Here is a 26,172-nt window from a genome sequence, read left to right on the forward strand (position 1 = left end):
TAGCGCCCAGTCGGAGTTGAAAGCTGCAGCCTTTCAGGCGTCACTCTCATACCGTACGTGCGATGGTGTCATATTTTATTTCTCATTGGGTTTTCCCAAACCAGTCCTCTGTCATTTTGCCGCACGTGACAAGCGCAGCGCTTTTTGCCTTTTAATTGCAGATCCGCTCCTCCTTTTGAGGCTTATTCCTCCTTCTATTGAAAAACTCTGACAGGTGAACCGCCCATAAAGAAGTGATCGAGAATGAAACAAATACCTTTTTTGTTTTCCTGTTCACCCAACGGGGGGCCCCCGCACAACCGGTTGGCTTAACTTGTTACGATAAGTAAAGCCGAGCCGCTTCGAGACAGAGTGGAAAGTTTGATTAATCCACATTACCCTTTCTCCACGGCGTCGCCTCGAGATAACGCATCCCGAGAGAAGTACTCTTTGCTCCTAATCCTTCCTCAATTTGTGGATTTAAATGTCACCCCGTCTTTTTGTGATGATGATTGTAATTTAATTGCGGGTTAATAGCGTCCGACAACGGCCTCATGTTTGGCCCCCAGTTTGTCAGCATACAGAGCGAGGTTAAGCCCGCGCTTGATAGGTAGCGGCGGCGTTTCTCAGATGAGGGTAATTACTGCTTCAGTCGTATGACACTAAGTCAGTGTTGCTTGAAAATTAAACCGTGTTTGGATTTGGAGTGAACCGCGGTGGATTTTGACCATTACATGACTCATTCTGTTGACTTTGAGCAGTTGAGTTCCAGCAAAGGCAAGCCCCAACATCAAAAATTCTCTTCATTTTGAGAACTCGATGACCCATTCCCAATAGCTGTCAATGCGAATGATTGTCTAATATGAGCAAATAGACTGACGGAAAGTTCAAGACTTACCCCGACTTTTTCTTTGGTCCAAAGTTAACCGCGACGGTGTCGTTCCGCGTGGCCCGAATGAGGACGAGTGCTGCAGAAATGAACGTCTCTTGCCAATAGAGCTGCATTCAAGTGCATATTAACCCTTTCATGCACCCTGTAACCTGATAACACGATAAACTGTCCACTGTAGTCACCGCTATCCTTGAAAGGGTTGATCCCCAGAAGGTTAAACGGTCATTTGAGAATTGTAGTTTATTTTGCTTGATTGCACAATAATGAGTGACATTTTTGAACCGGTCGCCAGCCAATTGCACTTAGACGAACAACCATTCGCGCTCACAATCACACCTCGGAACAATTTAGAGGGTTCCATGAACCTGCCATTCATGTTTTTTTGGAATGTGGAAGGAAAACTGAGTACCCGGGGAAAAGCCACGCAGGCACGACATGGTTGAAGATGGCCGTTTTCTTGACGCAGCTTCACAATGCCTTCAACGTTCCGCTCGTATGGAACGGCGGATTGACTCAAAGTGAATGAAAAAGCCGCTGAAAGAAATGACTCAATGCGATCTCGCAATCCGCCTGTGATGGACAATTTAACAGCCGCTTTTTAGCGCTAATGCCCCATAATAAGTGTACTTTTTGGCTTAGCGCCCAGTCGGAGTTGAAAGCTGCAGCCTTTCAGGCGTCACTCTCATACCGTACGTGCGATGGTGTCATATTTTATTTCTCATTGGGTTTTCCCAAACCAGTCCTCTGTCATTTTGCCGCACGTGACAAGCGCAGCGCTTTTTGCCTTTTAATTGCAGATCCGCTCCTCCTTTTGAGGCTTATTCCTCCTTCTATTGAAAAACTCTGACAGGTGAACCGCCCATAAAGAAGTGATCGAGAATGAAACAAATACCTTTTTTGTTTTCCTGTTCACCCAACGGGGGGCCCCCGCACAACCGGTTGGCTTAACTTGTTACGATAAGTAAAGCCGAGCCGCTTCGAGACAGAGTGGAAAGTTTGATTAATCCACATTACCCTTTCTCCACGGCGTCGCCTCGAGATAACGCATCCCGAGAGAAGTACTCTTTGCTCCTAATCCTTCCTCAATTTGTGGATTTAAATGTCACCCCGTCTTTTTGTGATGATGATTGTAATTTAATTGCGGGTTAATAGCGTCCGACAACGGCCTCATGTTTGGCCCCCAGTTTGTCAGCATACAGAGCGAGGTTAAGCCCGCGCTTGATAGGTAGCGGCGGCGTTTCTCAGATGAGGGTAATTACTGCTTCAGTCGTATGACACTAAGTCAGGCCCAGCCCACCGAGCCTGAAATCGCACTGACGGGCCGGGACGACGAGAGATGAGGAACGGAATGGGAAAGGGGTGAGGTGAGGAGTGCAGAAAAAAAAAAAGCCTCTGGTAAATGTGTAATAAATATTGATTAAACTTGTTCAGTGAAAATTAAGGTCCTCTAAATTTGACACACCGCAAAAAAATTTGAAAGCTTAGCATCTTTTGTCTGCCTACATGCATCGACGTGTACGAGCTGTGACAATGCAACTACTTCCCAGAATCCCTCTGTGACAACGAGGCGCTCTAAAGCTGCCATGGCGGCGTGAAGCTCCTGTCCACCTACGCCGGCTGTCACTTTGTCAGAGAAATCTGCAAGCAACACTTTAGGAAACAAAAAACCAAATGGAAACTAAAATGGAAAAAAAATAATTGTGAATGAAATCAAATAAAAATTAACTGCGAATTGAGAATTGGACTTTACTTTAATTCCGCAACACTTACTGACCTTTGTCATATTATTTATGATATTATTTATTTGTTAATCTTGTCGCCATGAAATTTTGAACATGTTCAGAAACATGTTATATATACTATAGTTAACAAAGCTAAAACTAAGCCTAAAACTAAACTGAATTGAATTAAAAAAAAAAAAACTAACAAACAAACCCTAACCCTCTCAAAACTCACGAAATCAAACTAAAAAAAAAGTCAAAATCAATTGGAATGTTTATCAGAACCCTGCTTTTCCTACTGCTGCAAATGCTGGATGACAAATTGGACGAAATGTGACGTTATGGCTCGGACACAAATCTGTTGCTGAACGGTTGAGCTTGTCGTAACTGTGTGATGTTTGATCATCCTGAGGACCAAAGGCAGGGAGGAGGGAAGGGCGGTGTGTGTGTGTGTGTGTGTGTGTGTGTGTGTGTGTGTGTTTGTGTGTGTGTGTGTGTGTGTGTGTGTGTGTGTGTGTGTGTGTGTGTGTGTTGGCTGTTCCCTCCCCAGCCCCCACTGCCAATCCCGCTCGGATGCACTTGACTTGAATGAAATAGGGCAAACCATGATAACGTGTGTGTGTGTGTGTGTGTGTGTGTGCGCGCGTGCACTCATTTGGCCCGGCATCAAGGTCTCGCCAGATTTGCGCGCTCATTCCCGCCATTTCCATCCGAGGCGTCACATCCACACGCCTCCTCATCTCCTCGCCCGCCGTCTACTTTGATTCGGCGTGCCCCAGAGACGGATGCGTCACACGTGCCCGTCGTCAGCCCGGAAGTCGAGCACGCGTGCACATGGTGTCTGGGGTGATCCTATCGATCCGACCATCCGTATCTGTAGATAACGACCCGCGACTCTACAATCCATCACCAGCCGCTGTCTTGCGCTCGGTTTTCTGTCCTTCATATTTTGGCTCGAAAACACACATGCGGGAATCAATCGGGGAGGGGGCGGGGGGGGGGGCTGTGTATATTGACACTAGCTGTATTTTCCTTTACTTTTTGGCTTTGCTTTGTCAAACAGGTGCAGGAACCGCTTTTTCCCCTGCAATGGTTCCTTTGTGTGTCTCGTGCAGGCTGTGTTTTTATTGCTCTTTGATTGGTTAATTGTGTCTTAAAGCACTCGGGTCAAAGTGGAACGCACGACTTTTATTTGTTGATTCTAGTTTGCAGAATATTGCAACAGCTTTGGCACGTCGAACCGCGTCCGTGCAGACTTTCCCTTTGACAAAAAAAAGAAAAATGAAAAAAAAAACAACAACAACAGCCAGAGAGGATCAAAAACACAGCAAAAGTTCGGACGTGCAGAGAGCGTAAATGAGGAAGAGGCTATCTGGCTTCATCTGTGGGGAAATATTGTCAGTCCAGACCAATTTCCAGCCCAATGTTTTGACTTCACTTTCTGTCTGAGCAAGTAGTTGTTTGCTGGTTTTAAGATGGTGTGTGAGTGTGTTGCATCAGGTGTTCAGTATGCATCAGGGCACAGTTTTGGATTCAAATTAGGGCCGCTCTGTTTTGGCTGGAGGAGGGGCGAGACGTCCTAACTGATGATGTCAACGAGGACTCCGCCCGATGACATTGTGTCTGCGCTGTGGCTTCTCCAAACATACAAGCCGGCCGGCTTAACGAATGACACACACTGGATGATGTTTTTTTTTGGGTTTTTTTTTTGTGGTAACGTTTTACACGACCGGAAAAAACAGGTTATTATTTTCATAAGAATTATTATTATTGGATCGGATACAACTTCATGAAGCGTATCTGTCCTCCCCAATGCAACAACTGGAATTGCCGAACTGTTTTTCGTTTACCCTTTAACGGTGGTGCGATTTGTAGATTTGGGTCATATTTAATGACCAACAGTGCCACATAGTTTTGTCTGAGATTGTACTCGACGCCGCTCTCAATCTCGACTTTATTTTATCATTCAATTTGCTTTTTCGCTTCGTCCCGGCCTCTGTTCCTTGCACCAATGGCGGCTTTGTGCCGAAGTTATTTCGGGAGAGATGATTGTAATATTCACGCTGAAATTAGCGTGGGGAATCACACAAAGCCCATTAGATGATGAGTGCAGATGATCGAGGGGAAGGAGGCGGGGGAACGGCCCGATGATTGATGTAATGATGGTGTGTCGCTCCTTCCTGCTCTCCCACTTAATTGTAGCGCTTGCCAATCAGCCGGCACGCTTAGTCTCATCCCAATCGATGAGAGTATTCTTACGAGACCCGCCGGCTGGATCTCCCGATTGGCCGATCCATAATTGTGCTGGATCGGGGACCGTGAGTCATCTTTGATTGAAGCTGCGGGGGGAGACGGGAGGCGACATAATGGCGCCTAGTTTGTGTCAATAATGCCTTGACAAAGGCGTAAATAATAGCCTGAAGGAAATGTCTGTGTTAAATGCGCGTTATCAGTGAGAAATCGTGTACGCGGCATACGGGAAGTGATGCTGCGGCCTCTGCAAGAGACGGAAGAATGACATTTGTCGACATATGTGGGTTCAAAATTGCGAAGACCTTCGTCAGACTTTCGTAAACGGTTTTAGTGGTCGCAAACAGTGTTTTCACCAGCAAATTTTGAACATGATCGAAATGTCTTTGCGACAACCCGTGTGCTGCCGCGTGTGCCTTTGAGGGGCGTGGCCTAGTGAGTGACATCAGGGAATCGGGCCGGGTGACGTTGGCCCGTGTTTAAGCGTTTTTTTTTCATTTCCTGGCCCCTCGGATACAGCCCCCCCCCCGCCCCCCAACTGTTTGCCGTCATGTCGACTTGTTTACCGCGCAATCAAGTCTTCACAAGGTCCTCCGTGTGTACAGCTTGACTTTGAGTCAGGAAGCAAAAGGATGAACCGCCTGGAGATAAGTCATTCAGAGCGTAGCTGATGGCCACTCGGGTTTGAACTTCACAGAGGGAGGTTGGGGGGGGGGGGTCGTCGTGGAGGTACAAACTGCACGCTTACGACGTACACATCACAAACTGGCGCAACGCACAGAAGAAACGCGGAGCTGCGCTCAGCCGTGGCATCAAACATTTCATCCTGAGGACAAAAATAATAACGTGAATTAGCACGAGACCGATGCGCCGCATCCGCAACGTTGCACGCCGAGTGCATTCATCATCGCCGAATCAGAATCGCATGAAAATTACAAGCCATTCAACCACTCTCGGATTCATATTTTGAGTTTTTTTTCGCGTTAAGTGTTCCGTCAGGTGTTTTTCTGAAGATGATCTTTAAGTAGAGTCAGCATCAAATTGGTAAAAGCTCCAGAGCGAGCGGCAGAGGGATTACGAGGAAGCCAATTGCGCCTTCGGGCTTCATTAGTTGTAAAGACCGAGAGCACAATAACCTTGGAAAGCAGCGGCACTATTATGGCGCACGTCGAATAAGTGCTCTCCTTTTGTCGGAATTCCCACTCCAATTTCGCATCCGTGATCATTTTTCTTGCGTTGAGATGAGTGTGACGGCAAAGGGCAACAGTGCACGGTCGCTAAGGAAGATTATACTGGGACGGTAGAACTCATCTACAGTCTGGCGGGGAAAGGACAGCTTGTGCCTAAACAAGTCTGCGGTCATAATCTGTTCATGTTTTGTTGGCGGGATGCCATCGACAGTATTCAGCGGGCATAGTGATTTTTTTTTGGTTTTTTTTTGTAGCTAAAAGTAAGTCAGAGAGGTTTTGCCCACTAATGCATTCTAACACAGCGTCAGCTCCCGTCAATCAGTAACTTAAAAAAAAGAATAATAATAAGAAGAAGAATCTAATAATGCAAATGTCTGGACAGAATCGACTGACATAAAGGTTTTGACAAAAATATTTCTTGCCAGAAAAAAAAGGCCGACAAAGTACAAATCATGACGCCCGGTCCAATCAACCAGGATAAAACGAGAAGAACATAAAGCGAGAATATAAACAGAAATAGCTTGTCTCGAAAAGGACAAGAGGACCCAAAACGACGCATGCAGTACAAACCGTAAAGAAAAATAAGAACCCAAAAAAAATAAATAAATTGGGGGGGAAAATCACAACAGGACGTCTCAAAAAATGGCACTTGGAACAAAAGCGAATTAGCCGAGCTTTCGTTGCCGTGGAAACGTATCGCTCTGTATTTACGCGCCGATGCCCGTCTCAAAGTCAAAGCTAATTCCACGCGGCAGGAGTGAGAATGCCTTAAAACGACGTTATCGCGCCGACGCCCCCTTCAGGTAAATTGTTATCAGCGTTAAATTCTTCCGCTGGTGGAAAACGATAAGACGGCGTTGCAGCCAGCGAGAAACGACGAGCCAGCGTTCCCATCTGCATATCAAAGCTTCTGCCAGATTTTCCTCCGCCATCTGCGCGCAAGCTCACGCGCGCCTTCTGAGTTGGAGGTTCATCTGACGATGACCCCGGAAGAAAAAAAAAAAAAAACCCTTTGGAAACACGTTTATCGGGTTGTTCAAAACAATACCTGTTTGTTCCTGCAGGGCATTGCTTGAAACCGGCTTCTTTGCCGCCTTTTGTTGACATGACATGCGCGCGTGTTAAATGTTGACGCAATACTGTGATTAGTGTGAGAAAAAAAAAAAAAAAAAAAGCTTCCTGGAAAAGCACCGAGCAGGAATGTGAATGCTGATTTATTATTTTTTTTTTTTTTTGTGACATCTGTACTTTCCCCAACCTGGACTTGTCATAAGCAGGTCTGTTTTCACAAATGACTGTTTTAGAGTTTTGAATCTGGGTGTCGTTTTTTTTCTTTGTTTTCAATTCAGTGAAAAAAAAAAATATCTTAATTACGCATACGTTTCAAAAACCCGATTCAACTTGCGTGGGAAGAGTTGGCTTTTCTCACGTCTGTCAGCTTGTCGATTGGCTTTGGGTGAGCTGTCAGTCAAAAGCGGCTTTTTCCCGGCTGTCTGCATGCGGCGCACTTCAGCAGTTGATACGCCGTCGATTCATTCGGCCCCGTCCCGACATGCGAGAAGCGCACTCTCCGCGTTGCCTGACTGAAGAGGCGCTTTCTCTTTGTCCTCCCAAATTCAATCGACAAACGGCAGCCGGCTCGCTCGCAGTCACGTGTTGTTGTTGTGTCGTCTGAGTCATGTGTTTACTGCACGGATGCCAAACGGGATATTCATCACGCTCCAAAAAAAAAAAAAAAAAAAAAAACATTCATTCATGAATTGTGACATAGATGTGGAAATGCTGCATTTTTCAGTCTTGACGCTCCGAATGCACGTCATAAGCGAACCACAAAAACAGGGTGCGATTGTCAAGGAAGTGTATTGCGAGAAAGAGAAGACGCCGTCCAAGAAATAAAAAAAGAAAGTATCGTAAAATAAAGTATTCGTCACATGAACAAACACGGCAGATTTAGTGGCGAAACTGTGTTTTTGTTTTTTTTAATGTTGTTTTCTTTGGAAGGAGGCGTCGGAGAGCAGCCGCAGCTCATATAACAACAGACCGTCTCTTTTCGCCGATACCACGGGGGCAGACTGTTTTCGTTTTAACAGAAGTATGCAGCGTTTTATAGCGTGGCGTTGGCTGGCGTGCAGCGCTCCAAACTTTATCCTGTGATCTTCATTCGTCGTGGCTTCACGCTCTTGTTCGAACCGCACGATCAAACCTGTCCCGTTTCGTGTCAGGGAAATCACTTTTTGCCTGGTTGTTAATTGGCAAGGAATGAAGCATGCGAGCATTCCCGATTGTCTGCCTTGATTCGACATCTTTAGACTTTTTGTTTGTTTGTTTGTTTTTTTTTTCAAGACATTTTTCTCATTCCGTTAGCTTGGCCTCTTAGCATCTGGACACTCGGCCTAATGAGCCTCTCTCCCCTGACGTGTCAACAGCATCTGTTCCACGCAGCTGCGTTTTGCCCTGCACTCGATTGAAGTCCGGCGCTTTCCGCTTGTGTCTGCCTATTGCCCCCCCCCCAGGCTTCACTCTGCCAAGACAGAGGAGAAGAAAAGGGCTGCGCAGTCAAAACAAGTGATGCAAGACACCTCTGATGAGGAGATTAAAAAAAAAAAAAATGCAAGTCTCAACTTGAACGCATGAGTCACATGGGAGCACGGCAAGTTCGTTTTTGTCGTCTCTTTTCTTATTCTTCGCTGTTAGGCATCAAACCAAGCGAGGTCTCATATTTCCCATCCCGAGGTAGCCGAGTAGGCTCTCGGTTCGTGCAGTTTTAACCCTTACCTACTCGTCATTTTCCATCCGCGCACAGAATGTGCCGAGTCCCATTTTTTTTTTAGTCTAGCCTCATGATTGTCCAAATCAAATTTATAAACTGCAGCTCTTTTCAAATCTTCGATCCTCTCTGTGTGTCGTGTTTGCCGCAGTACAAAGCCAACCTTCTGGAGTTGCTTTACTACGAGTCGCATGTAAAACAGCTGATTGTGCGTCAACCGAAATCATCTTCTAAATCGGTTGGATGGAAACAGGAAACGTCGTCTGCAGATTGTACAGTCATTTCCCCCCCTGACGCCGAGTCATAAAGTGACGATTTTACATTTATATTAGGCCATAAATGCCCATTAGATGTGCACGTAATAAAAAAATAAAAAAATTAAAGTTGTTTTTTGCGTTTCGGGCCTATCACATCCCTATACGATCCCTGCCGTCGCCCTGATTATTAATGTCAGTGCGGTCTGGATAAAGAAAAGACCATATGTTTAGGTTTCACCAAAAAGGATTACGGTTTGTTGTTGTTGTTTTGCAAAAAAAAAAAAAAATGGAGGGAGAAGGGAATAAGAGAGTCAGAGAGGAAAAGTGACTTTCGCATTGTTCGGCCTGCCGAGGAGAAAGCGGCTTGGCAAAGTGGCGCGGATTAGTGCGCGGGCGAGTTCGGCCATCCCCGTTGCGAGTGTGGCGCTGCGCCGCGTATCCAGTTAACTCAGTGTAGGGGATAATGTTTGTCCGGCGCTTATTCAAATATGAGCTTTGGAGCCTAAACACAAGCTGGCCTAAAAAAAAAAAACCGAAAAAAAAACCCCAATAATAATTAAGCATTCGCCTTCCTTGGACCAGTGGGCGGGGATGTTATCTGCTCATTACATAAGGCATTATCAGTTGCTCCTGTGTACAGATTTGTGTGTGATGCTACTTTCTGTTCTCGTGACTCCTAAGAGGTCGTCTAATGAGGCCAAGAGAGGAATCGTCAACTTCTCGAACAAGCCTTTTAATGGTTTGATAACTTGGGAATAAATTATCCCGCCAATTTGATCCCGCAATCGGGAACGCTCCCATCACGGTGTGGATCTTGGTCGAAACTAAAAAGTCGACGCGTTTGTCATCGAGCGCAAAAATCTCGAAGACGAACATGTTTGATGAGGATTACGCCGGTTCCTTCCACAGCGGGGAAAACCGCACGCCAGTTGTTGTTGCCTGTTGTCCGCTCGCCCAGTTGGCAGTCACGCTTGAAACCGCCGTGCTTCTTTTCCCTTCTGTCCGTCATATTTGAGGTATGTCTCACTCGCGCGGGACTCGAGAGAGAGAGACAGAAACGCTTCCAATTTTCTGCTCGGGATTATTAAATAAGATTCTCATGTGGGGTTTCGCGGCCAGCGTGCCGACCTCGATGTCGGCAGATTTGCTTCGGGCTTCTGAGGTTGGAGGTTTCACCTGTGGCCTTCTCGGGCGGCGTTGTGCGTGTTCTCCCCCGCGCTTGTGTGGGCTTTCTCAGGCGGGGTCTCCCGACTTCCTCCCGCGTGCTGCTCACTCATGACCTGGACGGGATCAAGTGGAGTGGAAAATGGATGGACGGATGTTGTCTTCTCCTTCTCTTTTTTCGCCATGCGTCATTCCGCTTGTTTTGTCCTCCGGCCTGTTGTTATCGCGACAAAATGCAAATCTCTCCCCCCCACTCCCAATATCCCGCAACCCTGCTGTCATCTTCAGGGCTAAGGCCGCTCTTCTCCCCTCTACGACATCAGCATTCCCGCGACGCTCACATCCCCGGGAAATGTTCAAATCCGTCATAAATCGCCGGCCCTCTCGCAAAATGTGTTTTCTCTGCTCATAAAAGCCTTCCAGACAGTCCTTATAAATGTTTAACAAGGTCAGCTTTGCATTGTGCTTTGCAGCCGCGGCCCATCCACGTGGCTTTCTCTTGCACTTCAGACATTTGAAATGCAATAAAAAAATTATATATATAGATAAATAAATGAATACATAAAAAGAGGGAGTGAGCTCTTTTACGTAACAGAACGGATTTCAATTTCATCCTGAATGTACTTGATACACTCCTGATTTTTTTTTTTTTTTTTTGGCTGTTGGATAGTTTATTTCTGTCTCCTTCCAACTCACTGACTTTTATGCCCGACTTTTTTTTTTTTTTGCGCTCCCTGCATCCGGTTTGCCTTCCAGCCAGCCCTCCCCTCTCCGCCCTCGCCGCCATCGTCTCGTGGCTCCATGGTTTTCCCCGATGAGTATTTTTATATGCGCCGAGCCCTGTTTCCCGTCTGCTTATCAACGGTTTGTGCACCCCGCCTAACAATTTGCCAACACGGGTCTTACCACAGGCGCTGGCTGGAGCCACTCTCAGTTTACCACACCTTGACGTCTGTCCTCCCCTCTCTTATTCCATCCCCTTTATCAAAACGTGGAAAAATCCCTCCGCGCATGTGCGCTTCCTCTCATGACGCCGCTCATGCTCTTAACGTTTGTGACTCTTTCGATCAGATTCTTTTTTTGGTAGCACCTGCACACTGTGTATAACCTGGTGAGTCCCCAATAGTCGCACGGGCGTCGCTGTGGCTTGATTTAGTTTTTTTGTTTTTTTTTTTAATGCAAATAGCGACAAGTGTGCAAAGGTCACAAGTTCAAAAACTTCTCTTGACGTAATGGGACACGGCAAACCGTTGTGTAAATGGTTTTCTTTCTTAATTCTAACCCACTCGGTGCTCTTCGTCGGCCATTGTGGACGACACCAGAACTGAATCGGAGGATTAACATCACGTGGCCACTTTTAATTACATTTTGTGCCTTATATGGTCACATACTTGATTACCTTTCCAGCCTTGCGAATATTGGATGAAAAGTACACGGTTGTGCAGTTTTCAAGTGTCAGCTGTCAAAAAAAGAAAAATGCTGTATTGGAAGAATGAATGATGCAAGAACGCTGCAATGATGTCGAGGCATTGAGCGTCCAATCAGGTTGCCACAATTTCCTTTTGCCATCGGGCATGTTTGATATGATCTGCTGCGATGTATTAACCCCGGCGTCTTTGCCTCACTGTTTGACATATTGACCTTGAGGCGGCACCTCTCATTTCGCCGGCGCGTCATTTCCGAAGGTATTGCAGTTCCTCGTATATGTTTGAGGGTTTGGCATTAAAATCCGGTGATGCGGAAGCATGTCGAAGGTACAGCGAGCCGCAATAGTTTCGGCAATTCAAATCCAACTCCTTTTTTTTTTTTTTTCTTGAACTCAGCAGGATTGCAAATGCAAGCTAAATTAAATAGAGTGGGAGGAAAAAAAAAATCTTTGCCGCTATGCAGAAATGAACTATTTATGCAGGAGCGGAAGGCTTGAATATGGAACAGCCCGCCAAAAAGCAGCGCATATCTTCCGTTATCTGTATTTGAGCTTCCCCCCCATTAGGGAGCAGCCCGCCGGCATGGACTAGTTTGCAGAAATAAACATATCAGACTTTCTGGTTATTAACAGAAAAGCCCCCTTTGACTCTAATGACGCCCTATTAACAAATTCCCCCAAATCCATTTAGCATCATCGGCATCTTGGTGATTTCTTGCTTCCTTTCAAGTCCAAAGCCACAGGAAATTAGGAAAATCCATTAGCTATGTTTCCCCCCCACTCGATGCTGCCGTTCATGGAAGCGCCGTCCTACCCCCGTGGGCCTTTACGGCAAGGGCTGAAGGAAATAGCCCGGGCATTAATGGCGGCTTTGATTACTCTCCTGTCACTAATGTAGCCGACATGAAAGTGGAAAATGAAGAGAGGGGGGGATGACTTCTCTGCCCGTATCAAAGGCATTCTGAAGGCATCTCGAGTATGTGCATCTTTCCACCCGCCGCCGCCAACCTCCGAGCTCATACTGGCTTCATTTCAAAGTTTCGGTGCAGATGTGGCTAACTATTGAGAGCGACAACATATAAACGTCTATTTAAAAAAAAAAAAAAAGGTCAATATTGTTTTTGAAGCATTGATTGGCGCTTTCATGTCATTTGCTGCGTCGGGTCTATCTCGGTGACAGACTGACACTGCTGTTTTCTTTCCCGATCAAAACAATGTTGTCGTCTACTGTGATCAAAACAGTGTGCCCCCTAGCGGATAATCCACGAATTGCATTTTATTTCAAATATTCCTTCTGTGTCTTGAATGCATTTTTTTGTTTCACTTTTAAATGATCCCGCGGGCCGGATCGAACCTATTTGGGGGCCGGTTCCGGCCCGCGGGCCGTGTGTTTGACACGCCCGACCAAGCTAATCTAATTTTGGGAACCCCTTTTAAAAGTCATTCGTCAACTTAATAAGCCACGTTTATATCCAGCTGCTAACGATTGAGTTCATCTCTGTTTTGTCGAAACACTTCTTACGATCAATTCGCCCCAATTATGTGGGTGACTGGGTGACTTAAGTATGTCGTTATAACACTTAGTCATCCGAGTGAGCTTTGGCTCACGTGAAGCAATTTAGGGTGTCAACCTGAGCGGTAATGAGAGCGGCTTTGCCCGTCTCAAACCACCCTGGCAAAAAGACGGCGCTTTGTGAGGGGAATGAGATGAGTTTGAATGATTCCGCGCAATCCGGTGGAGAAGCGCGCTTTGGGGAAAAAAAATGCAAATTCTATCGTGTGGCAGGGAAATAAAGGCTCCGAAGGAGAAGCACAGGGTGTTCCCGCTAACTGGCATGCTGTAATTTGGCTTTTTGGCCCAAGCGCGCCACACATGCAGATCACTGGTGAGAGAAAAATCCCAAAACATTCTTCTCAGTAGCATGCGAGCCAGCAGTCCAAGTTCGGCTCGTTTCCACCCCTGCTTGCTATTTAGTGCGCGCCAGTATTTACCAAGTCTCGTCTTTCACTGTAAATTACATCACGCTAGCATTAAGTCACATAATTGCCACTTAAGCCGCATGATTACTTGATTACATTCTTGTAATACAATTTCATCGTGCGCGTTTCCCCACCGTCGAGCGTTCTTGAAGCTAGATAAGGTTTGCAAATGCGTTTTTAAATGGCTTGATGGTGGTTAATAACCAGAGGCGGGTCCGCTCGTGCATGATGAGCTTTGAAAGCGCGTTGTGTGATGCGACCCGAACTGACCGACCCCCGATGGGAGTCTCTTTTCCGCGGCAGCGGTGCTAACAGGCCACACGCGGCGCCCCGCCCATCCGCCATCCTCCTCCTCCTCCTCTCGCAAGAAATGTACCTGTCGCCGATTTCCTCTTCCGCCCGCCTGCCTTGCCATCCCACAAGTGGACGAGTTCCTTCGGGTGCCTTCGGTGCGACTCATTTCATTTGATGTGAAGCACGGCCTCCCTGACCGAGCCCACACAATAGCTGCAACATGCTCACAAGGCTTCCGCTTTGGTGTGGGGAATAAATCTTGGCTGCCATTTTCTTCTCTTTCTCCTGAAATCCTTCTAATTCTATTAGCGCCGACTGTTCAAGAGCGGTCTGTCTGATAAGACGCAATGAGGGCCACGCTGGAGTGGTTCTTCTGGGGTTTGGATGGCGCTGGGCTGCGACACTGTTTCAAATATTTCTACTGTAGAAGTGTGTGGCCACGGTGCGGTTCCAGTGCTCCAAATCAGGGACAATTCACTGAATTCAAATCGGCAGCGCAATGCACTAGACTGTCATCTTCAAATCGCAAAGGCTGCCAAAAGAAAAAAAAAAAATCTGTCAGGGTTCGCAACCATCCCAGAAACGTAGACACCAAACAAAACTGAACAAAAATGTTTATTACCCAGAACAAAAGCACACCGACAATATATATGAGCCATGCACACCCCCGATAAACACTAATTGCACGACCTCGGTCATCGTTCACGTCCTCTCTCGTCCTTCCTGCTCTGCACCCATCAGGATGTGAGCACACAAATGAGAGACCATCTCGATAGGAACCTGGCCCGCTAATAAATCCATCCGTCTCCACGGGTGCAAAAGTGCGAGCGAGAGAGGGATTTGAGGGAAGGAATATGGAAACCTGCGTCGAGTCGCGTGGTCATGAATAATGGAAGGCGCCGGAACTTTCCCATCAGGCTCGGCGACAGCCCAGCATCCTCCTGTGCCATTGTGGTTACAAGCAGATGAAGGCCACTCGCGCAGCGGGAGAGGCAGATAGAACTGCAGAGAAATGGCCCGAGAAGTGAGCCAATGGATGAGACAGACGTGCTTTGAGAGCTGAAGAGAGAGGTTGATAATTAGCGGTAATTGTTGTTCAGAGAGGGAGCGGGGAAAAAAAAAAAAGCCAATTAGTTTGGGATTTTTTTTCATCCCAGGAACTTCTTTCTTTCTATTTGCTTCTGTACTTGCTTTTAATGCATTACTTCTTTTCATCCTGCATGAATAATGATCTGAACGTGTTTCGCTGTGTGAAAGGTACCCCCCTCATGATTGGCTTCAATTCTTATGGTGTGTGCTGAGAGATTGTGTCGTCGGTCGTGGCTTACTGTACTTTAAGAGATATAGATTTCTCATTTTAGTTGTTTTAGTTAATAAATTGAGTCGGTTTTCATTTGTGTACCGTATTTTCCATCCGGAGTATAAGGCACACCTTCACTGAATGACCTCTTTTAAAACTGTTTTCATATCCATGGCGCTTCGCATTATAAGGCGCCTAGAAGCGATGCTACAATTGCGGCTGGGGTTGTTATGCGTCCACTAGATGGAGCTACACTAAAGGGAATACAATACAATACAATATAGCTTTCTTTGTACAGCGCTTTCACAGCCGTTGCAGCTCTAACAAAGCGCGTTCCGGAACATTTAAAATAATACGTCCAAGAAATCAGAATATTGATCCATATATAAGGCGCATCGGATTATAACGCCCTCTGTTGGCTTTTGAGAACATCGAATGCTCTTTGGTACGCCTTATAGTGCGGAAAATACGGTACATGTCAGAAAATGTCCATCATCATCTGAGCAGAAGCGTTCATCAGCACGCATCAAATCAGAGAGCATGAAAAGGCAGAATCTTTCCCCACGCTGCAGGTCCACCTAATGTAGTGCGTACGTGCGTCACATGGCCCACGCATCCGGTAAGGAAATAATGCCAGCTGACCCGCAAAAGGTCGAGCGAGAAGCAGCGCACTGTCAATACAGAGCCGCGCTTGGCAGTCTTCCTGCTGCACTGGAGCGCCGCGAGCTGCAGGCATCAAGTCAAAGAAAGATGGGCCATGACAGAGCTGTAAAGCAGCAGCTCTGTATTTAGTTACACGCTGGCCGTCCTCATAAGCTTCTGTTGCAGCACGCCGCGGAGACAAAAACCGCTTGGAGGTGAACAAGCTTACAGGCGACGTGAGAAAGTTCCCGGCGCCTTTTTTTAGCGGGACTCGAGAGGCTGTTTCATGCGCTTCGGAGACAAAAACTGCTTGCAGGTGAACAAGCTTACAGGCGACGCGAGAAAGTTCCCGGCGCCTTTTTTAGCGGGACTCGAGAGGCTGTTTCATGCGCTCCTAGTCAATCACACCTTAATTATTCATTTTAGGAGTGTTAAAGCATCGTAATGCACAAAGGACATCATGAGAATTTGATTTTCTTGACGCTTTACGAAGACGAAGGCGATGAACAAGATGTTGTAAACTGATGAAGTTTATCGTCATAAGTGATCTTTTTTTTTTTTTAAAGACGAAGGCTATTAACGACATGCTGTAAACTGATGGGTGAGTTACAGTGTTCTTCCACTAGAACAGTTTATCGTCATAAGTGATTTCTTTTTTTTTTTCATGGGATTTTACTACGTACAGGCTAGTTGGAATTTAGAGTTGAGGTGTGCCGCAAGAGATTCCGCGTTAAGAGTAAGAAGTGGCAGAGAAGGTCCCGAACAAAGATACCAGTACCGACAGAGTATACTGTCACTCCCAAAGACGTATTTAGAAGTCTTTTCAGACACGGCAATACCCGAGAATACCGTACACGAAATGAAACCGGACTCGAAACGGACAAGAGCGACTCGGAACATGAGCGAGAATGTTGAGAAAGTAACATTGGAGGCGCTACAGCGAGCAAGGTCAATAATCTGACCAAAACTTGGGCGCATGGCAGTTCTTAAATACTTGAACAGGCCGGATTGGAAGAAAGAACAGGTGCACATCCAATTCTCTGACCGTAGTGAACGCGGCGCATCCCGCAAACACCATTTGATGGTGCGCCCGAGGCGGAGGGCGGCCATTGTTGACACAATCGGAATAGGGGAGAGGCTTCATCAATCTTGTCATCAAAAATCAACATGCTTGTTTATCTGTGACGGCGTGCAGACGCCTGTGTGAGTGTGTGCGTGTGGCGCGCCGAAATGAGATTCATCTTTTTGGTCCGAGCGGGGTTCTTGTGGGCTGCGGTCGATAGATCGATGTGGAGTGGAGAGACACACACACTCAGCAGAGCCAGAATAGCTCTGGAAAGGCCACAGCAATCAGTCTTAGGCGAGCCATGTCCCATAATCATCCCGTAAAGATTGCGACTCCGAACGGAGGCTATTTGAACAAACCGGCACCGGCGACACTTTCAAAAAAGCAGCAATTAGAGACGCCGATAAATGAGCGGCATGATGCAAGCGTTGTCTGATTTTATTTTTATTTTTTTCCTTGTTTGCTTCAAATCCAGCAGCAGGTTTCGTCTTAAAATAACAGCGAGACAGAGGACGACCGCTTTTTGTCTCATAGCAAGACTGAAAACCGACGTGGGTTGAGCGAGAACCGCCGATTGCCAGCCGGCGGACGGAAAATAGAACGAAAAAGGTGCCTAGAAGTGATGCTACAATTGCGGCTGGGGTTGTGTTATGCGTCCACTAGATGGAGCTACACTAAAGGGAATACAATACAATACAACATAGCTTTCTTTATACAGCGCTTTCACAACCGTTGCAGCTCTAACAAAGCGCGTTCCGGAACATTTAAAATAATACGTCCAAGAAATCAGAATATTGATCCATATATAAGGCACATCGGATTATAACGCCCTCTGTTGGCTTTTGAGAACATCGAATGCTCTTTGGTACGCCTTATAGTGCGGAAAATACGGTACATGTCAGAAAATGTCCATCATCATCTGAGCAGAAGCGTTCATCAGCACGCATCAAATCAGAGAGCATGAAAAGGCAGAATCTTTCCCCACGCTGCAGGTCCACCTAATGTAGTGCGTACGTGCGTCACATGGCCCACGCATCCGGTAAGGAAATAATGCCAGCTGACCCGCAAAAGGTCCAGCGAGAAGCAGCGCACTGTCAATACAGAGCCGCGCTTGGCAGTCTTCCTGCTGCACTGGAGCGCCGCGAGCTGCAGGCATCAAGTCAAAGAAAGATGGGCCATGACAGAGCTGTAAAGCAGCAGCTCTGTATTTAGTTACACGCTGGCCGTCCTCATAAGCTTCTGTTGCAGCACGCCGCGGAGACAAAAACCGCTTGGAGGTGAACAAGCTTACAGGCGACGTGAGAAAGTTCCCGGCGCCTTTTTTTAGCGGGACTCGAGAGGCTGTTTCATGCGCTCCTAGTCAATCACACCTTAATTATTCATTTTAGGAGTGTTAAAGCATCGTAATGCACAAAGGACATCATGAGAATTTGATTTTCTTGACGCTTTACGAAGACGAAGGCGATGAACAAGATGTTGTAAACTGATGAAGTTTATCGTCATAAGTGATCTTTTTTTTTTTTTCATGGGATTTTACTACGTACAGGCTAGTTGGAATTTAGAGTTGAGGTGTGCCGCAAGAGATTCCGCGTTAAGAGTAAGAAGTGGCAGAGAAGGTCCCGAACAAAGATACCAGTACCGACAGAGTATACTGTCACTCCCAAAGACGTATTTAGAAGTCTTTTCAGACTCCAGATGTTCAATCCCAGGTACTTATTTATATTCTTTTCCATTTTTTTTATCAAGACTTAGGGTAACAAAGGGTCTGAAAATTGGCTGGTACTTGATACAGTTCGTGGACGAACGTAGACACAAATAAAATCCATGACAAAAATATTTATTTCAGGAAAAAAAAAAAATAAGGCCCGACAAAGTACCAATAGAAATCGCTGGCAACAAAAAGCCAGAAAAAGGAAACGTGAACAGAAAGCACTCGCAAAAAGGCGAGGTAACGGCAAAACCCGAGAATACCGTACACGAAACGAAACCGGACTCGAAACGGACAAGAGCGACTCGGGACATGAGCGAGAATGTTGAGATAGTAACGTTGGAGGCGCTACAGCGACCAAGGTCAATAATCCGACCAAAATTTGGGCGGCATGGCAGTTCTTAAATACTTGAACAGGCCGGATTGGAAGAAAGATCAGGTGCACATCCAATTCTCTGACCGTAGTGAACACGGCGCATCCCGCAAACACCGTTTGATGGTGCGCCCGAGGCGGAGGGCGGCCATTGTTGACACAATCGGAATAGGGGAGAGGCTTCATCAATCTTGTCAACATGCTGGTTTATCTGTGACGTCGTGCAGCCGCCTGTGTGAGTGTGTGCGTGTGGCGCGCCGAAATGAGATTCATCTTTTTGGTCCGAGCGGGGTTCTTGTGGGCTGCGGTCGATAGATCGATGTGGAGTGGAGAGACACACGCACTCAGCAGAGCCAGAATAGCTCTGGAAAGGCCACAGCAATCAGTCTTAGGCGAGCCATGTCCCATAATCATCCCGTAAAGATTGCGACTCCGAACGGAGGCTATTTGAACAAACCGGCACCGGCGACACTTTCAAAAAAGCAGCAATTAGAGACGCCGATAAATGAGCGGCATGATGCAAGCGTTGTCTGATTTTATTTTTATTTTTTTCCTTGTTTGCTTCAAATCCAGCAGCAGGTTTCGTCTTAAAATAACAGCGAGACAGAGGACGACCGCTTTTTGTCTCATAGCAAGACTGAAAACCGACGTGGGTTGAGCGAGAACCGCCGATTGCCAGCCGGCGAACGGAAAATAGAACGCCTTCGTCAAGAATGGCTGGCATTCGTCACCTCGACGGGACTTGGTAATAACGCCGTAGCATCGTCTCTCTTCCGTGAAGGTTTTACGTGAAGCGATAGAGTTGTTTCTGCCGCAGAGAAAACGAGGCTTTGGCCGCCTGCTCTCATGTCCTTTTCAAATGTTTTCATTTCAGGAGTAGCTATTATGCTATTTAGCGCAAAGATGTCATCCCTTTAGCCTTTTTAAGGTTCTGATCAACTTTGATGATATAGAAGCGCTCATGTTTTATCCATCCAGTGCACCGCGAGGGCCACGCGGCGAACACGAAACCCCCCGAAGACCCCGACTGCAATATTCTGTTATTAATAATTCAGTCCACTGCATCGAAGCCGACTTTCATACGTTCCATGCATTTCATTACAGTCATGAGTCCTTTCATTCATTTGCGTGAATCACCAGATTCAAATTTGCACATGGATTGCGCAACAAAACAACGGTGTCACGCGGATCGGAAAATATTGTTTTCGCATTTCGCACTTGGTAGCGTCTTGCAAATACATCCACCCCCCCTCACCCCCCACTCGCTTCTAAAGAAAAAACATTTCAAGCTAGTCGCGCGACATGTGCGCATCTTTGACCCCCCCGAAATTAAATCCCAGCCTACGATGATTTGCGTTCTCATCCGCTATTCAATATAAATCATGAAGACCGTCCTGGCGAACATCATCGCGAGCCCAGACAAAGAGATTTTGTCGAGACTCTTGCGCGTTATATTTCAAAAGCATCACTGACTTGTCGTTCTATTCACAGTGCAGGATTTAGAATTGTGGAGCATAACGGGATTAATTGGTCGGGAATGCCGGCCTTGTGTTGCTGGCGCGTGCGGCATCGGCGGCGGCGGCGGCATCAATGATGGGGATTCGTTCTGAAAGCTGAATGAACGGCGAAGATTAGGGTTCGTCTTTTATGCCACCCGGCGAAATTCATCATCTCCCCACCCACTCCAACGAGGCACACACACACACACGTGTAATCCACCTCTGCTCTAGAAATGGAGATTAGAAAGCGGTGAGGCCTCTTTTATGGCTCGCTCGGGGGGGGGAATTCGGTGATTTGTGTTTACATTTCTGTTACCGGGATTCAATTTCAATCGATTCTCCGTGTTTGTCATGTCTGGGCTCGGCGTCTGCGTGCGTTTTGAAGCCCTCTTTTCAAGCGCGTTTCCTCCGCTGCCGCCTATCTTAAAAGCATCCGTCCCTCTACCTGTCTTTCCTCCCTGACAACGCTTGGATGGATTACAAACCTCCCATTTTTAATCAAACGGGCCGTCTAATGACCACAGAACGCTTGCCGATTTCCATCCGGCTTTGATGCGTTTTGAAAGCGATCGGGTCGCCGCGCCTCGCGTTCAAAACTGCCCTGTCACGGTGCTCTTGATGCGCGACCAAAGCGAAAAGTTTATAAAAATAGAGCCTTTATAATAAATTTAGACCGGGATCGTATGTTTTGTCCTTGAGTGCCAGTTTTTTTTTTTTTTTTAAAGCAATCTTTTGGGAAAGGCAAACGACTACCAGCCTCATGGTTGGGGATTATAGCAACACTTGTTCGTTTGGCGTGCACTTGGCATCCCGCAATTGTGTTTTGTATCTCGGCGGAGACAGAATTGTGAATGATTTTTATTTTTTTTTTTTTGAAACAAAATCTTTGCATATGTGAGAATAGCTGGCGAGAGTCCGTGAAGACGATGGAGGCGTGCGAGGGTGCGAGCTGTAATGCGCAGATAAGGAGGCAACACGAGCTGTCATTGTATCGTGATCAGATTACGTCGAGATGATGGCTTCATCTTGAAGGCCCGTTTTATCAACGCCGGGTATTTGCAGGGTAGCATGACCAACAGCTCCTGATGCGTTTGTGTGTTTGTGTGTTTGTGTGTTTGTTGGGGGGGGGGGTGATACCTGGTACGCCTCTCCTCAAGGATGAATGCACAGAATGACAATACAAATCCATTTTGACGTAGATTAATGGCGTACGCCTTCCTGTAGCCCCCCCCTTCCATACACCCCCCCCCCACCATCTGAAAAGCCTCTCAATAATAACAATCTACTTGAGCATCCTTCTTCCGGCATCCTCCACCTCCACCTCCTGCACTCGCGGCTCTTCACGGTGTCTCGCCGCATGCGGAAGCTCGAACAAAAGTGCTTTTGCTCGGTGATTTTGATTTTTTCGGGCTCTTCTTTTTGCGGCGCTCTGTCCTCTCTTTGAAGTGGCGGAATAATAAGCGTACCTTTTTTTTTTTCCTGTGTGTGTTCTGAGGGTGTTACTCAGGATGTCTGCATTTATGCATGCGGTGCGCCGGGCCCCGAGGAGACGGAGGCTAAACTTAAACTGGATGTAGTCTGGACTGCATTATTCATGATATCGATACCGTGTTTATTTGCGGTTCTTGTGACGCTTTGTGAAGTATGCTTTTGTCTCGGCGATGGGTGAGTAAAGAACATAACGAGATGCACATCGAAACAATCACACGATCCAAAACTCCAAGAGGACGTCCCCTGTGCCGTAATTGCTCAAATTCATCCCAAACGTGTGTTATTGCGGATGCTTCGACGTGTTGTCGGATGAACTCGACTGACCCCAACAGCGCACCGAGCGGGTTGAATTAATGATACATCTTGACTGTCTTAAAATCTTCGAGGAGGAGCTAAATTTAGCCTGGCTTGCTAGCAGAAGTTAGTTCTTGATGATTACATGCACTTTTTTTTTTTTTTTCTCTCAAATCCAACCACGAAAGCTCCGTCGCCGTGCCTATCTTTCCTGGAGCGAAGCGTGACTTAACTCACTCTTGGCTTTTACTTCCTGTGAGTGAGTGGTGCGCTCGCTGGAAGGAAACAGCTGTCTTGCCGCATAGCCGACCCGGGTTCTGAAGGGCTAATGGAGTAACGAGACGGAGGAGGAGGAGGAGAAGGGGGGAAGAAGAGCACTGTAGCGCCTGGGGAGCTGCGACAGCCTGACACTGAAAATGTATGACAAACACACACACACCTGGATCACACTGCGAAGGTTATTTCAAGAGCCTCGAGGCGTTTGTATTGTGCTTTTTCAAAAAGCTGGAGTGCCCCCCCTACTGTCTTATTAGATTGTGAATTTATGGATTTTTCTTTTTTTGGGGGGGGGCGCAAACACATTGTTTTATCTATTTGGCATTGTGTTTGTAATTTTTATGAGGGAGGGGGGGCTGATCACATGCGAAACTGTCCACTGTAGTGACCGCTGTCTCCAAAAGGGTTCAAACATCATTCACGCTTCCAAAATGGAGCAAGGTACCTTTCATTTCCTTTTCTGTTCATTTTTCTCATCTTATTCTGGATGTATAATATTGACGTTTTTTTTTCTTCTTCTTGTCTCCCTTTTGCAACATGATACAGTACCGCTCTCCCTCCCTGTCAACGATCCTTTCCATCATTGGCGTCTTTCTCTCCTGTTTCCCTGCCTCCCCCCCCCCTCCCCCTCGCTCCCGCATCCCGTCCCCACCTCCGCTCACATAAACCAAATGTCATCTCGACCATGTGCAGAGCACTTACTCAAAACACAATAGCCTGTCACGCCTCCCCATTTGGGGCGCCAAATCCACGCCGCAGACATAAAATTACAGCGGCAGTGCCACGGCGGCGACGCGGGTAAATAGCCGCGCGGACGGACGCTCCACCGCGCAGAGCACATCCTGTCTTGCCCCCGCTCGCCGAGCGGCATTTAGTCACTTTATCAAATGTCGCCGCTGAAAAGGTCAACCTTCACACAGGCGCGTGCTCGAGATAAAACAATGCTCCGCCTCCTCTCATCGCCCGCGGTGATGACTCTGTGCTATCTTGGCCTCCCATGCTTTTAAAAACTCACCTTTGTCCTCATGGTCCATCATGTGTGTGTGTGTGTGTGTGTGTGGGGGGGGGGGTTGTTGCAAAAAAACATTGGCAAAGTTTAGAGAGCTACAAAGAAATGCTTCAATCTCTTCTCCCCGCTGTTTTTGAGTCGGTACCATATCTGTACTGAACTCTATCTGCAGATAGATTTCTCCACATGCTGCACTTTCACTCACCTTTCAAATTCTCACACCGTGGTGTGTTTGCTGTTAGACCATCAAATTCACCCCCCACCCCCAACCCCCTCTCACCGGCTGCTCTGGGGCCCCCTCGGACCTTGGTAGCGGAGCCAAGAAAATGTCTGTCCAACCAGTGTAAACTATGTGTTTACTGTGCCCCCCAAGGGGGGGGGGGGGGTCAGCCAGGGCACGTTGGGCCCAGTATGTCTCACCTGCTGTCATTGATCACAGCTCTGACTTCAGGATGGACAAGCTGTTTATTGTAATACAGATTAATTTATTGCTTGCGGTGGTGAAGGGGGAAAAAAAAAAAATCCATGGGACCTTGAAAGCCTTTCGATTCATTTCAGTGGGGAACAATTAATTGATAAGCGATTCAAAGTGCTTGATCAAAGAACAAATTAAACTTGTAAGTCATTATATGACTATGCCACTATATGAAAGCAGAGTGAGTTCGTACTGAGAAAAGGGAAGCTGTCTTCCTCTCGGTTTCCCCCCCAGCTTTGTGGCATACTCAAACATTTATGGAGCTGGGACTTTACGATGTGGTCATGCATTTATGTATATTTCCGCACGATCAAAACATGCATGAACATAGGCACGGCTCTTTTAGAATTTGCACTCGTCCCCGCCGCCCGCCCCATTCTTGTCCAGAAATAACATTTTCCCTCATATTCTTGCCTCGGCTCTCCTTTGGAAGTGTTTGGGTCGCGGGGTGTTGAGGCACGCTCCAAATAACCGTGTTGATTAAAACGAACGTGGCTCAGCAGCCACAGTTTATCCGGCTCGTCTTCTTAATGTTTCTCAAGCTGCTTTTTGATCCATCCCCCACAACGTCTCATTGCAATGCTTTTCTCCCAGTGACATTGGAGGCGCGAATAAAGCAGCGAGTACTGTTGTGGACATGGGAAATCGCTCTTTAAAGCCGTAGGTGACCATGGCGCGCATCAATCAGTTGAGGATGGATATTTCCTATGTACATAACGAAAGAAAGTTCCAAATTCTGGGCAGTCTTGACGTTATTTTTGTTTTTCTTTCACGACATTGCTCTCATAGTCCTGCTTTGGTTGCCTTTGACACGCAATGAGTCCGACACAACGCAAAGCTGTCAAGCCTATAGACCTCAATATTGTGCACTAAAATAATATTGTCCATCTGTGGACGCTGCCCTCACTATCCATCGGTGTCATTTTTTTTTTTCTCCAACGTGGAGTGAAGCAATCCAGAAAGAAGAGGGAATGTGAGCTGATCAAAAGATGCTGTTTGGTCAACTTATTGGAATGAGGGGGGAAGAGCAAAGGGGCGGCGGCAATTTGTTTTCAATTGAGTATGAAATTGCCTACACGCTGGACTGTTCTCCAGCAAAATGACTATTGAATAATAAGTATTGCACGTTTCAGTCCTTCATTGAACATCACAAGAGCACTAATGCACATACTAATGCCGTGAGCTGTCAGCCGCAGCTAACCCACCAGGGCCCACCTCTTACCTCATTCACTGCCATTGATGACGATAGACGTCACACATCCATTTTCACTTCAATGTGATTCCATTTTATTTTTTGCACTTGAACCCAAAGACCTCTGCCTAGCAACAAGTGACCAGGATAAAACAAACTGAAGATATTAAAACGGATTCTTGTCTCGAAGGTTCATGCGGTCAGCTAAATAATCGCAAGGGCGCGATGCCTGAGCGATTGTGTGTTGAGGAGGAGAAAATGGAGAGTAGAAATTGAGGCTCGTCCAAGGGATGACTGTGCTTCTGGGCACCGCGTTGGGATAGTTAATGACTGGTATGTATGTCAGTTACACAGCTGTGGAGGGAGCGAGCCAGCCAGCTGAAGAGTGGAGAAGAAAGAAAGAAGAGACAAGGAGAGAGCTAGATGCAGTGGGAGGGTGGGTGGAGGGGGGGGGAGATGCGGACCGATACAAGGCATGAAGTGGAGTCAGCAGAGAGTGAATGAAGACGCGACGGAGGAAGAAGGAACGGCGAGAAGATGCCAAGATATTTCCCAGCCTTCTCATCTTCCTCCAGCAAGTTAAAGAAGGAATGGCAGAGGTTGTCAGTCTTTGAAATTGTTGCTTCTGTGCAAAAAAAAAAAAAAAAAGACAGTAAAAGTAGAGCTCATAAAGGGGGGGGGACTCAAATACCATGCTGTCTTGTTTGATTTTTACACATCTGTCCTGCGCCGTTCTGGCTGCTGTTCCATCTGCGCTGGCTTTTCAAGTCTTAAAGGGGGGAGGAAGGGGGGGGGGCTCTTGCATTTCTTGTAAGAGCTTTAAAATCCGCCGAATGTGTTGCAGGATGCAATTTTTCCGCCGGATCACAGTCGGGCCTAAAGAAATACACAGCGCGAACAGGAATGGACGCTTCAGGAGGGGTGGGT

At 46.9% G+C, this 26,172-nt stretch overlaps 1 protein-coding gene across 1 annotated transcript in view; it reads left to right on the forward strand.

Annotated features, from left to right (window-relative positions):
* The window catches only part of fam20cb (FAM20C golgi associated secretory pathway kinase b), a 39,421-nt gene that overhangs the window by 6,186 nt on the left and 7,063 nt on the right, over positions 1-26,172 (forward strand). The gene's annotated exons all lie outside the window — the stretch shown is intronic.

The sequence above is a fragment of the Hippocampus comes genome, unplaced genomic scaffold (assembly GCF_001891065.2).
Source record: "Hippocampus comes isolate QL1 unplaced genomic scaffold, H_comes_QL1_v1.1 scaffold17, whole genome shotgun sequence".
Lineage (NCBI taxonomy): Eukaryota > Metazoa > Chordata > Actinopteri > Syngnathiformes > Syngnathidae > Hippocampus > Hippocampus comes.